The following is a 12,215-nucleotide window of genomic DNA, read 5'->3' as shown; positions in this document are numbered from 1 at the left end:
ATGAATTATGTACCTACGTTCGAACCGAACGAAGGTACATAACCGATCTAGGCGTAAGTTTGCTATTGGCCTCACGCAACACTTCCTATTCTCTGATCCTTAGTTATAACTTCGTTCCTTGCTTCCTTAATCTCAAGATGAAGATTCTGCCATTCTTTGAAAATCACGTTTTGGAGATATTATTCACGTGCTTTCACACCAAACTATTAGATCAAACCCGAGAAATAAAGTTATACTTCATGTAATTAAAGTGTTATTTAATAAAAAAATATGACATTTTTCCAATCCAAGAGAGAAATGAAAATTAAACTGTTATTAAATGTTAAAAGTTGTTCTATACATAATTTTTGGAATTATTAATTTTAAAGCTTTATTGCATTCTTAATTGATATTTTGCGTATTGATTTTTTTATGTCATTATTTGCAGTATTTTGTAACTATATTGTTAAAAATTGACCGTATTCTTAGATATTTATTAAATATTATTGTTAACATTGACCAATATTAATTAAAAGCTACATTTTTTTATCGATACGAAAAAAAACATAATTTTGATCAAAACTGGGAGCATTAGCTGCGTAGCTGCAATCTATTACGTGAAAAGACGTAGCGAGGCATCCATCTCGCCATGGCGCGGATAAAACGACCGCTTTACTTTGGATTACAGGGGGAACAATTTACAGCAGGCACAAGAGCACCTGTTCGTTCTTGAGGAGATGGAAAGGTAGGGACGCGCACAACGCGAGGGGTAGTCTTTTAAGGGTGTGGGAATAGCGTGCTTTGCAGACGTTGCGGTAATTGAATCCCAGTAAGTCCCTCTATATAGGTGTATCCACTTAAATGTATAACACTATTCTCCTCCTTTCGCGCCATCTTTCTTTTGCTTCTTTAATCTTTCCGCCTCTCTCCTATCTCGTGCAATGATTTTTCGTCGGTGATTAACTATAAGGTATTTTATTTAAAAAATTCTTGATTTGATGAGGCAATGAAACTTTCGAGTGACTTGGATCTTTCATTCGATCTCTGTATTCACAAAGTTTGTGTTTTTTAAGTATTTTTTGTAATCTTTATTCCTATAAATACCTTACAATACTTAATTATTATTATTGAATAGACACACACACACGCGAGATATATTTTATAATATATTATTTACTTTTCCGTAATATATATTAGAAGATAAGAATTCTTATCCTTTTATTACACAAGAAGAAATTAGCAATAGTTTCGCTATGTGAAAACTCATTCTGCCATACTCCTCGAGGAGTCTACTATCCCGGCAACGAAATCCTGATGTACGAGCTTCACGTTTCAGCAGCTCCTTGGCTCGGGCCGACTGATATGAATGTGTTAGGTGTAGATGAGCCTAGCGTGCTCCGCCCTCATATAATTACTTCACGCTTCTCTCTCCGTAACCTGGTGCCCTCAGATACTTCCTCCCTTTTCTCATCCTCCTCCTCTTCCTCCTTTTCTTCCTCCTTCTCCTTCTCTCCCCCCCCCCCCCTCTCTCTCTCTCTCTCTCTCTCTCTCTCTCTCTCTCTCTCTCTCTCTCTCTCTCTCTCTCTCTCTTTCGTCAGTGATGTTCAAGCGGTGTTTCTATATCGTCGTGCTCTTGCAGGGTGGTTTGCTCGTAGTTGCATGCACTGCTCGCAAATACCATCGTATCCTGTGCGCTTCGTATAACAAGGGGGTTGGAGGAGAATTCAGTCGGGTTTCAGGGGGTGTTGTGCAAAGGGGAGGTTATTAGGCAACGCAGCACCTCATCCCTCATCCACGTAACCGCGCCGCAGCGTGTATTATGTAACAACACGGAAACGAACTGTGAGGTGGTTGGTTGGCCAAAAGAGAGATGGAGAACGGTCGAGTATAGGATAGAAGGAGAAATGCAAAAGCCTCGCTGATGTTGCTCTTGCTGCTGCAAATATTACACGTATTCGTAACGATGCGCTCGTAACTCTCGGTTAGTATCTGTTATTTCCACGAGTGCTGAATCATTTTCGATTTGAGCACAAATTATATCCCCATGCGTTTCAGAAATGCTCGTTAAGATTTATTTACACTAGCCAAGATCCATACTTTATCGAGTTTTGGTATTAAGTTTTCTTGCCAGATTACTAACAAAACTACAAGTGTACATTCTGTATTCTCTCTTTCTCTCTCACTCTCTTTTTACATATTTTTTTGTTTAAAATATCAATATTTCGATAAAATATATAACATATCAATTTATTGTGTAATTGTGTAGAGATGTATCAGTAGGAAAACTTTATTATATTTTATATTTACCTTTATGTGCACCATATTGCACATACATAAGGTAATCTGATACTTCTTCGGATAAATTCAGGGAACAAATCCTACTAATATATGAATCTAGAACTTTAATAATAGCTACTAAGTTTGGAACACATACATCTCGCGGCATTATCAGAAATCTTAATTTACAATTGAGTTCTGGCGGTTTAACGGACATTTTGCGGCCAATATAATGTCTAATAATTCTAATAATTCGCCGGTTTAGAGATGAATGGTGGGAGGGAAGGGTGGCGGCGCATAGGGTGAGAACGTTCTCTGGAGCTGTGCCCGGGAAGGTAGGGAAGTGAAACCGAGATGAAACGAACGAGGAGTGGGAAGGGGGACACCGAGAGAAGGAGGTGAGGGAGAGGCGAAGAAGGAACAGGTCGACCAAGGGTATGGGTATGGGCCGAGGAAATGGAGGGAAGGCCAATTAGAGGGCGGGAAGATTTATCTGCGGGCGACGGGTGTGCGGATAGTAAGGGGTAGGTTGGTCTCTTCTGCCTAGTGCACTTGTATTATTTCTTGGTTGGACAACCCCGTTCAAGATAACGGCAACGTCCACCTGCTATTGGCTGTTCCTGATCCTTTATGAATTAGTTGTTAATATAATTTCCCGGTGTCATGTGCATAACATAGAATATCCTATCAATTTTATATGCGCATTCTTACATGACTTGTGTTTAATTCGTATCATTACAGAGATAATAAATTATAATTCTTATTGTTTATACAATTATGTATACAAATTTTATTATCAATTTTTTCACTTTGAGTATTAATCTCTCGTTTCAAATTTTTCTCAATGGCAGACAACAAAATTTAGAAACATTTTTCTTTAAACCTTTATTAAATTATTATAGTGAAATTCTGTCACAAAAGCATTTAGTATCAAGTGCGCACAAAGTAAAATTTCCTGGTAATACACTGGAACCCCGCGTTAGCGTACTCCGCGTTAGCGGAAACTATCCCCTCCATATGCACTCGGCCCATATGAGTAGCGTGTGTGGGGATAGCAATGAGCAATGCAGTCGCGTATTTCACGGAGTGGGAGTGAAACCAAGCAATAGGAGATAACCCCGCGTTAGCGGACCAAAGCCCCGAACAGTCCGCTAACGCGGGGTTCCAGTGTATGTCGCACACAAATCTTAAATTATTTTAATAAGGACCTTTGACGTCTTAAGTGTCTAGATGATAGGATCAAAGCATTTCTTCAGTGATGTTATTTTTTTTCAGTATTTACATGGGAAACACCGCCCAGTGGTGAATATATGAGGGACAATTTTATCTTGGTGGGTGATATACTTGGAAGTGACACGTCTCGATGTTTTTATAGATTCACGCACGAAATTAGAAGAGCGAACTCTGTGTGTGTGTGTGTGTGTGTGTGTGTGTGTGTGTGTGTATGTGTGTATGTGTATTTGTAAAACAGAATTAAATTAAGAGACTAAAACTTGCTGTGTTATATTCTTAAATCTGTATACTACAAAATAAATTGTATATTATAAAAAATGAAATGTCAATATGTTCAAAAGTGAATAGTGATTAAATATTGACAATATTAATAATTGATAAAAAATTAAGCTTTTAACTTGTACACCTATATTTTTTAATTTATTTTAATTTAATATTTTATTTTAAAGGAATTTTACTTTAATTATTTTATATTTATGTAATAACAAAATTTGTATTCAAAATTTTTATTATATTAAAATATTCTTTATATATCAGTTTTTTAGAAATTTATTTGCATTATTATAAAATAAAATGCAAAAGTTGCTTTGTTTATGTATGCATACGTGATGTTATAAAATACAAATACTTTGTAATATTTATTTGCCTTTTTATAATAATGCCATTGGATAAGTAAAATTAAAGAAATAACGCTATACTTGTGTGTTTTGCGTGCGTGTGTGTTTAGGTAACATGGCTTGTAACTTCGAGATTATAACGGTAAAAAGACCTTCAAATTAAAAGACTTTGGTTACACCTATATTCTTTTTTATAAGACTTTCCACTGCGAGAAACCTTGAAGTTTATAGAAAAATACACATTTCATTTTCCGAAGTGTGACTTAACGGGACTGACCGACCAAAAATGTTTGCGGAAATGTAACAATGACAGCGATGGGGTCGTCACGCATTAAGATTTTTTTCTTAGTAAAAAAACGGGACTGCATAGACCGTTAAGTTAGAGGGGAGTAGATGTCAAGGTTGTTCCATTTTTAAAGTACCTTTGAAATCAGCGGCAAATATCGTAAATCTAGGACTACGTGGGAGATAACTTTGTGTCGGCTTGTTTTACATGTCACAAATATTTTCTTCTTTCTTTATGGGAAGAAGTCTGCAACATTGCTCTGTTCGAATAATTAAATTTTAACACGCGTAAGAAATATTATAGAATAAAAAATTTTTAAATTAAAAAATATATTTAATAATGATATGAATAATATTAGGTACTAACATTTGTTTCGACTGAAAAGTGACACTTCTTATTTTTTGTGTTCATTCACATGTCCAATATTTAACTTATTATTTAACAAAAAAGTTTACTGATTATACATATATGTGAGTTTATTTAAAACGCATTGTATTATTATGTATTATTTGAAATTATTTCGGAGATTTAGCACAACAAATTATAATAATCATTTTATTATTAAATATAAGAGGGATATGCAATATTCTGACATAGAAAAAACAAATTTAGTTTTTGCTAAAATTGAAAGAATTATTTATTTTATTTTTACTTCATATTGATGTCATAATTGTAACATTGATCGAGTTTGTCTGTCGTTATCGTAAAAAGATGTATTATGATTAAATTATGGATATATATCTTTCCAAAAATTTTCTTGTATAAATAAGCTATAATGTTGAGATAAAAATACTTACAAATTTATTTGTAAGATATAATGTTTATTTTATTAAATAAACTCTTATTTAAATATGAAAAAAAAATGTATTTCTAGTAAATAAATCTTCTAATAAAAAGTATAAGATATATTTTACCAAAATGTATGTTCCATTATCACAGTCAAATTTTTTAATAATTAATAAATATCAAAGCAAGTACCACTAATAATAATTGTTACTGAATATTTTGATTTTTTTTCAATTATTAAAGTAATACGTTAATATAAAACGACAAATAGAGCATTATTGTGGTAATTTAAAATTGTCGTAAGAATGCAAAAGTAAAAGTAGATAGTAGTATTCGTTCACCCTCCGGGTAGGAAACGGAGGAGTAACTGCAATTGTGAAACAAAAGGCACGATAATTGTATTCGCTCTCTGGGGAGTGAGAAAGGGTGTGCGTAAGAGGGATGGGAGACATAGCGGGAGTTCATATTAAAGCGCGAAGAAACGTCACGTTAATTTGTAATCGCTTTTGCGGTTGGCTGATAGCCGCGTCTCTATTGAGTGGTCTGGAGTCACGGCAAAGGGCCGGCCTTCTACCAGAATACTTTATAGGGGGGACCATGATGGTTATGCAGATCAACGTAGGGTAGTGCGGTGGCTGACAGCGGTATAATAACTTGCCCCCAACATGGCATCGTTTTGAAATAACGTTGAAATAAACCATAACCCTTTCCTCTCTTCCCTCGTGCCTCGTGTGTAAAATTATTCGTGCAACTGCTGCGCCGACTGTGACGAAAAGCGCGGCTATTCTCCGAATTGGAAAATCGCGCGTAACCAGTATTTAGTTTCGCACAAAATGCCCACGCGGTATAACGAATTTTATTCATCCGGCAAATAAATCACTTTGGTAGTTGCAGAGATCGCCATTTTTTTTCAATTCTTATCGCGGAAGCCTAACAGTAAGAAGTTTCAATCTGCGAATAAATGGCAGTTTGCCAAAAGAGAAAGGAGAAATGTTCGTTTGGTGAGTTTGGAGTTAGATTTCCGTGTCTGCTGAAGGAAGGTGGGGTGGGAGAGATAGAAAGTCAACTGGCAACAGCGTGCACGTGATGTATCGCAGCATCGAGCATTCGAGCATTGGCCAGAGAAGAAAAAGATCGAGAAGCGAAAGAAGTTAAAGTAGAGGACGGTGAACCGGGTCCGGGTGCGGGGCGACGAGCGGGAGGGGGGGGATAGTCAAGTCGATCCTGAGGGGTTGGAAGAGGGAGGCAGCTACTTGGGCCACCGACTAGGAAGGAGTAAAATAAGGGGTTGCTCGGCGCCGCCGCCCCATGCTTGGCTTGCAAACCGACTTCCGTCCTCCGCGCGCGAGTATTCAGACGCCGGCGGCGTTTTTACCAGAACGAAGCCCGGGACGAAAAAAGAAGCGAAATATATAGAGCGCGCCTCCCGCGCTCTAGCGCCGGGTTTTGGGCTTGGCTAGAGCCAGCCAGCTAGCTATCACGGCCTCGTTCTGTATACGCTCGTACGCGACGGGACGGAGTCTATAATATATCTCCCGCCTTATCTGCCGCACGCTGTTTACTGCCCGATAGACTTCGCAGATAGGAGGACCCTGTATCACCGCCCCGCGAGAGAGTCGAGTCACTTACTTTTATATATGTTGTTACTTACGTCAGTGAGGGGTGGAGGGGGGGGGGGGGGAGAGGTACGCGGGAGGGAATCCGTGAGACAAGTTGGAAAATACTGATGGCTAGGGTGAGATACGGGCGACGACCGTCGCCGTCGCGGCTACACGCGCGAGCTACGGCCTTTTCGTGGAAGTCGCTCGTTCGTCATGAAAAATGATTTAGCCGAATCTCGGTGTATATTCCGGCATAGAGCTCTTTGAAGACGGCAGCGTTATTCATTCGTTGACTGGCAACGCCTTGTATAGCGTTCACAGATTTTTCATTAACTTTTTTTTCGTAATCCGACGCACAAATAATCTCATCTCCGTGACAATTATATCTGAAGATAAAATCCCACGTAAGGTCAATCAAAGGTTTTCTTAGTATATTTAAACACTAATTTCTTCCATCTTCGTGAATAAATTGTGTCATCTGTTTTAATACTAATTATATTTTATACGGCCCACCAGACGGTACTTCTCGAATTTATTGAGAATTTAATACCGGATTGAAATTTGGTTAGCGGTACTTAATCACTGTTTTAGCCACCAAAGTTCCGCCGTTAATCTCCAGCCTTTCGACTGATACGATTCAGCGTTTTCTCGTGGTGCGCAATGTAATGAGAGACGTACGAGATTGTATACTGTGTCTGAAACTATCGCAAATAGAGGGAGAGAGAGAGAGAGAGAGAGAGAGAAGCTTCAAACATTGTGTATACTCGCGAAGAAGGTATCAAAGATACACAGCAAGAGGATACAAGCGTTTGTCCTCGCACCGGAACTTTCTTCGTTCCGGCTGCTGATTGACGAGCCAAGTTTTCTCGTCCTTTGAATTTGGGTCGGGATACACCTCTTCTTTCTTTCTCTTTCGTTACCATCTCCCGCTTGGTTTTCGTTCTACCTCCGCTCCACCCTCTTCCACGTTGTAGCATACGAAGCGGGCTCTGACACGGGGCCCTTGGTAATTTCGTGGCAAGTTTTTCCTGCTCGACGTATCGTTCGGTACCTCATGAAAGTTTGATGACAAAAGCAGAAGTTAAGAAACTACGTCGTATCGTTTGGAGGTGTACCAGTGCCACGTTTCCACGCAACAAAGTGACTCGACTTTGTAAAAAGTCCTTTGCGTCTGCGAATAACTTATTTGTGCAGTAAGAAATGGCAATCTTTTTGTCACGACATAAATCGTCGGTAGAACGTTTTCGCGGACATAAAATAAGAATGTAGTTAAGAATGATTACTAGCGACGATATTTTACATAAAATATATAGAATTAAAAGTTTCATGATAAATCTGTCAAAGTCGCACCACATTTTGCGACGTGAATTAAATCGAAATTCAAAAGCCATCTTCGCAAGAGACAACCGCCATATTTGGCATAGGGAGAAAGACAGGCGTTAGGGTGAGGAGGGAGAATCGTTCCGTTTCTCCCCGTTCTCACCGGAAGAGCCACTTGGAGCAGCTGTTATCCCGCTGTCGATCGCACTTTGTTAAACCAACGGGGGGGAATAAGCCGAAGCAAGTTTTCCCTATCTCAAAACATTTCCTACCTTTTTCAACTATCGATTTTTCGAGGACGACCTCAGTATTACTCGAGCATGCGGTCAAGTCTTAGTGCATCGTGATTTCATTTCTTGCACACTATGCGTGCATTTAGTTTTTATCCTTTGCAACTGTCAGCTCTTTAGGAGTTGAGTTTTATGTGCCCATATCTTCTTTCGTTCTTATAGGGTGGTGTTCTATCAAGTAATAGTACGTTTCTGTTAAACATCCAATGTAGAGTAGTACTGATTTGGAATCAATGCGATGAGTAAATAGAGCAACGAACTTGCACTATGCAAATAATGCAGGGAATTCTTTTTGAGCTAACTGCTCTCCATATTTACAGAATTGGCGCCAAGGAATTCTGGACTCTCATCATTTATGAATCATCACCCATTGGCAGTACCAGAGAACTTATGGAGTTAAACAAAATGCAATTTATAAATTAATTAATATTCGTTATAGATTGTAAAATTAATATATTTATATATTGTCGAGAGTTATAGTAAGTATATTTTTTTTCAAAGACGTACGTTATAGTATCATATGAAAAGAAAATAATTAAAATAAAATGTGTCTAATACACATATTATTATAAGTAAATAAAATGACAAATTAATAATATATTAAAAATCAGTAATTTATTATTTATAACAATATTATATTTTAATTAATTTATTGTTTGTACACTTATTGTTTATAACAATATTATATTGATTTAATTTTTGAGAATAAATTTCTCACTTCTATTAAACGCAGAATCCTATACATTTTTTCTCGCATCTTCGTTAATAACGTCTTGACTTGATAAAGAATGGCTTGCGAATAACTGAAATATGATAATAAATGTGAAATATCATGAGGACCGCAGAAAGTGCCCGGGTAGCTTGCGATCCCTCATCGTACAAAGCCTTCGATAAGGCCGCTATTGGAATCTCGATAGAGCAGGTGGAACGAGGGAGCCAGGAGGAGAGGTGGAGTTGAGCTGGAGATCGGATTTGAACCGTCTCGAGGGAGAAGGGCGAATAGGGACCCTCAGGATATGAGAGGAGTGGCGAAGAAGGAAGATTTTGATGGTGTTTGTGCACGTTTCGGCTCATGTGTGCGCTTGTACGCGCGTTTCTGCGTGGGTGTCTTGGTTCTTCGGGGATAAAATGTAGATGGATGAGCCATAGATTTATACCAATCCCCGTAATATCGTATCTACGCGGAGCAGAAGAGAGGGGATAGCATGAGGACGAAGGGTGAAGAGTAGTTAGAGGGGTCTGTCAACGCTGCGCCATGATGCATTGCGATCAGCTGCTGATAGCACACCAAAGATTTATTAAAGAGCTATTTACGGTCTGTTTCTGCCGCGAATGGTCAACAAGAAGGAAAAGAACTGTGCATACATGTAGCTCATTTTGACATAATTTCTCATCCAAATCTATTATTGCAAAATGCAAATTGCAGCAAACTTATTTATAAAATTGTATACCTCACGATATATATAAATAGACATGTTACGTTATGTATTAAATCGCTAGTGATATTTATGTTATTATATCGCGATGGTAAAATATACCGTTGCGAAACGTAATACCCGGAGCATCGTAAACGATCCAGTATCCTTTCGCTTCACGTATTGCGGAAAGAGTTAGGGAGTCATTGAAAAAGAGAGGTTTTGTCAGAATACAGGATATACCGGCGAGGATTCGGTCGGAATTGTGATGAGGTGGTGGAGGGGTAAAGGACGGAGGAGGGAGGAAGTTAGGGTAGGGATGGAAGCAGATATATATCCACGGCAATGCGTTACGGGTTCAGCTAAATCCGCCATGATGAATGTGTTGGCGGGAATAAATCCGCAATGCACACCCCCACCACCTTCATCCTCCGCTGTACCACCTCCCCCTGCCGCCACCACCTCTCACGACCCCCTCGTACCCCCTTACGCCATCTTTCCCGCCCCTTAACGACTCGTTCTCATACACTCTCGAATTGCATCTCCCTCTCGCGTGATTTTAACTTTAACTCTTCTTTGTCTACTTCCCTTTTCTTTCTTTGCTATTCTGAATGCATCCTCACATTGCTGCAACTGTAACTGAGCTCGTGTTATTGTTACCCCCTACAGCGATTTTATGACAAAGTTGTGAGAGAAAAGTTCTTCTTATATGTATAGCTCTTATCAATTTTTGCAATGTGCAATTATTTAAACTCGACTATTAATATAATAGTATAGTATAATATTATGAAATAACGAGATAAATAATTGTAACTGTATGAATAAGATAATTCAGATATTTTTAAAGTTTTTTGCTAGTCTTATTTACAAATTTTTATGTTTTATTATGACCTAATTTACAACTTATTGAAATTATTTTCTCCAATTAAAAATAATATGTATTATATATTTAATTGTTGAAATCATATAACACATTTTTATGTTTCAAAACTTTTTAAATTCTTTGAAAACGCTATATATTACATGATAATAATTTATGACACAATTACTATTTAATTTACCATCTAAATTTTTTATTTTTTATTTTTATTTTGTGTATCAAAGATTTCTTGTAAAAGATCTTGAGCTTACGACAATCAGTACACGCCGCTATATATCGTATATTGTGGCGCCCATGATGAAGCTGTATGGTTGGATGTAGCGCATGCGTGTCAACGCACGTGACCACGCACACATAGACAGAATGCGCTTGATCACGTTCTTCGCGCGCGAAAACGAGAGAGAGAAAGAGAAAACACACCATCGTTTTATTTATATATGCTGTACGGGGCAGGTAGACATTTATTAGGATTTATCGATCGTATTATTTCACGCCCCAGCATGCCTTTTTGTGTACCCGCTTTTAGTATAAGATGCAATAAGTGCGACATGATAGAAAAAAATGTAAATCAGAGCAGCAATGTGTTAAATAAGCATAAGACAGTAACTGAATATTGAAAATACCGATGGTACAAAATATAAATCTCAAATAACAAAATTGAAATATTGCAGGATTAAAGAAGAAATACTTTTTAAAAATACAAAGTAAGAGTTACCACTTACTCTGAAGTTTAATGAACATCTTATTTCGAGTATTTGTACTATCGCATTTATAAACTTATCAACGTACTGATATATTGCACTTTTAATAGCAAAAATTTATTTTATTACCTGATTTTTATTGATATTACAGAGTAATACATAGAATATTGTAATCAACAAAACGCTTTTGCTAAATGTGTGTGTGTAAATAATTTTACACACACACACACACACACACACACATTTTTCATGAAACGATTGAATCGTATGCACGCGACCAGTAAGCTTATTTAAAGCTAGTTCAGAGAAAGCAGCAGGAGATGGTTCAGAAGGAGAAGGTAGAAGAGAAGGAGAGAAAAGCAGGAGACGCAAGCTCAGACACACCGGTCGGGTTATTTATTGTAACGAGGACTTATGGCGACAGATTTAGGAATTAGGGTATCGCAGCAGGCCCGGCCCCTAGCAAGGGTTTCCATGGAGAACCCGTGCGATACAAACACGTAGGTGTATTCCACGGCATACAAATACGACATCCTAGGGCATCCTACCCGTGAGCACGTATGGACCCACGTGATAGCGCAATAATCCACGAGGATTATCCTCCGTGTTCAAGCGAGCAGGCGGCGAGTGAGGGACTATTTGGCCACCAAACTGGCCGAATATTCGTAACGCCGGCGGATACTGGCCGGAAAATCTAGCCGGAAGCATTCACGATTCTGTCTGCACAAATATCCCTTTTTTTAACTCGTATGAAACAACGACTATTTTCCATCAAAATATATGAATACCCCGGCCGAGAAACCAAAAAACTCGACGCCATGCCAACGGTC

The 12,215-nt window shown here is 38.2% G+C and overlaps 1 protein-coding gene across 4 annotated transcripts in view; it reads left to right on the top strand.

Annotated features, from left to right (window-relative positions):
* The window catches only part of LOC105835045 (homeotic protein ultrabithorax), a 104,750-nt gene extending 95,890 nt beyond the window's left edge, over positions 1 to 8,860 (top strand). For 2 of the 4 annotated variants that reach the window (XR_004962710.1, XR_004962709.1), the window contains 2 exons: positions 3,532 to 3,587; positions 8,710 to 8,860. The gene's annotated coding sequence lies outside the window, so the exon portion shown is untranslated. The remainder of the gene's footprint in view (positions 1 to 3,531; positions 3,588 to 8,709) is intronic. The other 2 variants (XR_003625619.2, XR_003625616.2) reach the window with 1 other exon arrangement.
* Positions 8,861 to 12,215: the final 3,355 nt, after the last annotated feature.

This window comes from Monomorium pharaonis, chromosome 3 (genome assembly GCF_013373865.1).
Source record: "Monomorium pharaonis isolate MP-MQ-018 chromosome 3, ASM1337386v2, whole genome shotgun sequence".
NCBI lineage: Eukaryota > Metazoa > Arthropoda > Insecta > Hymenoptera > Formicidae > Monomorium > Monomorium pharaonis.
The sequence above is the reverse complement of the archived record's forward strand: the minus strand, read 5'-3'. Positions and strand labels throughout refer to the sequence as shown.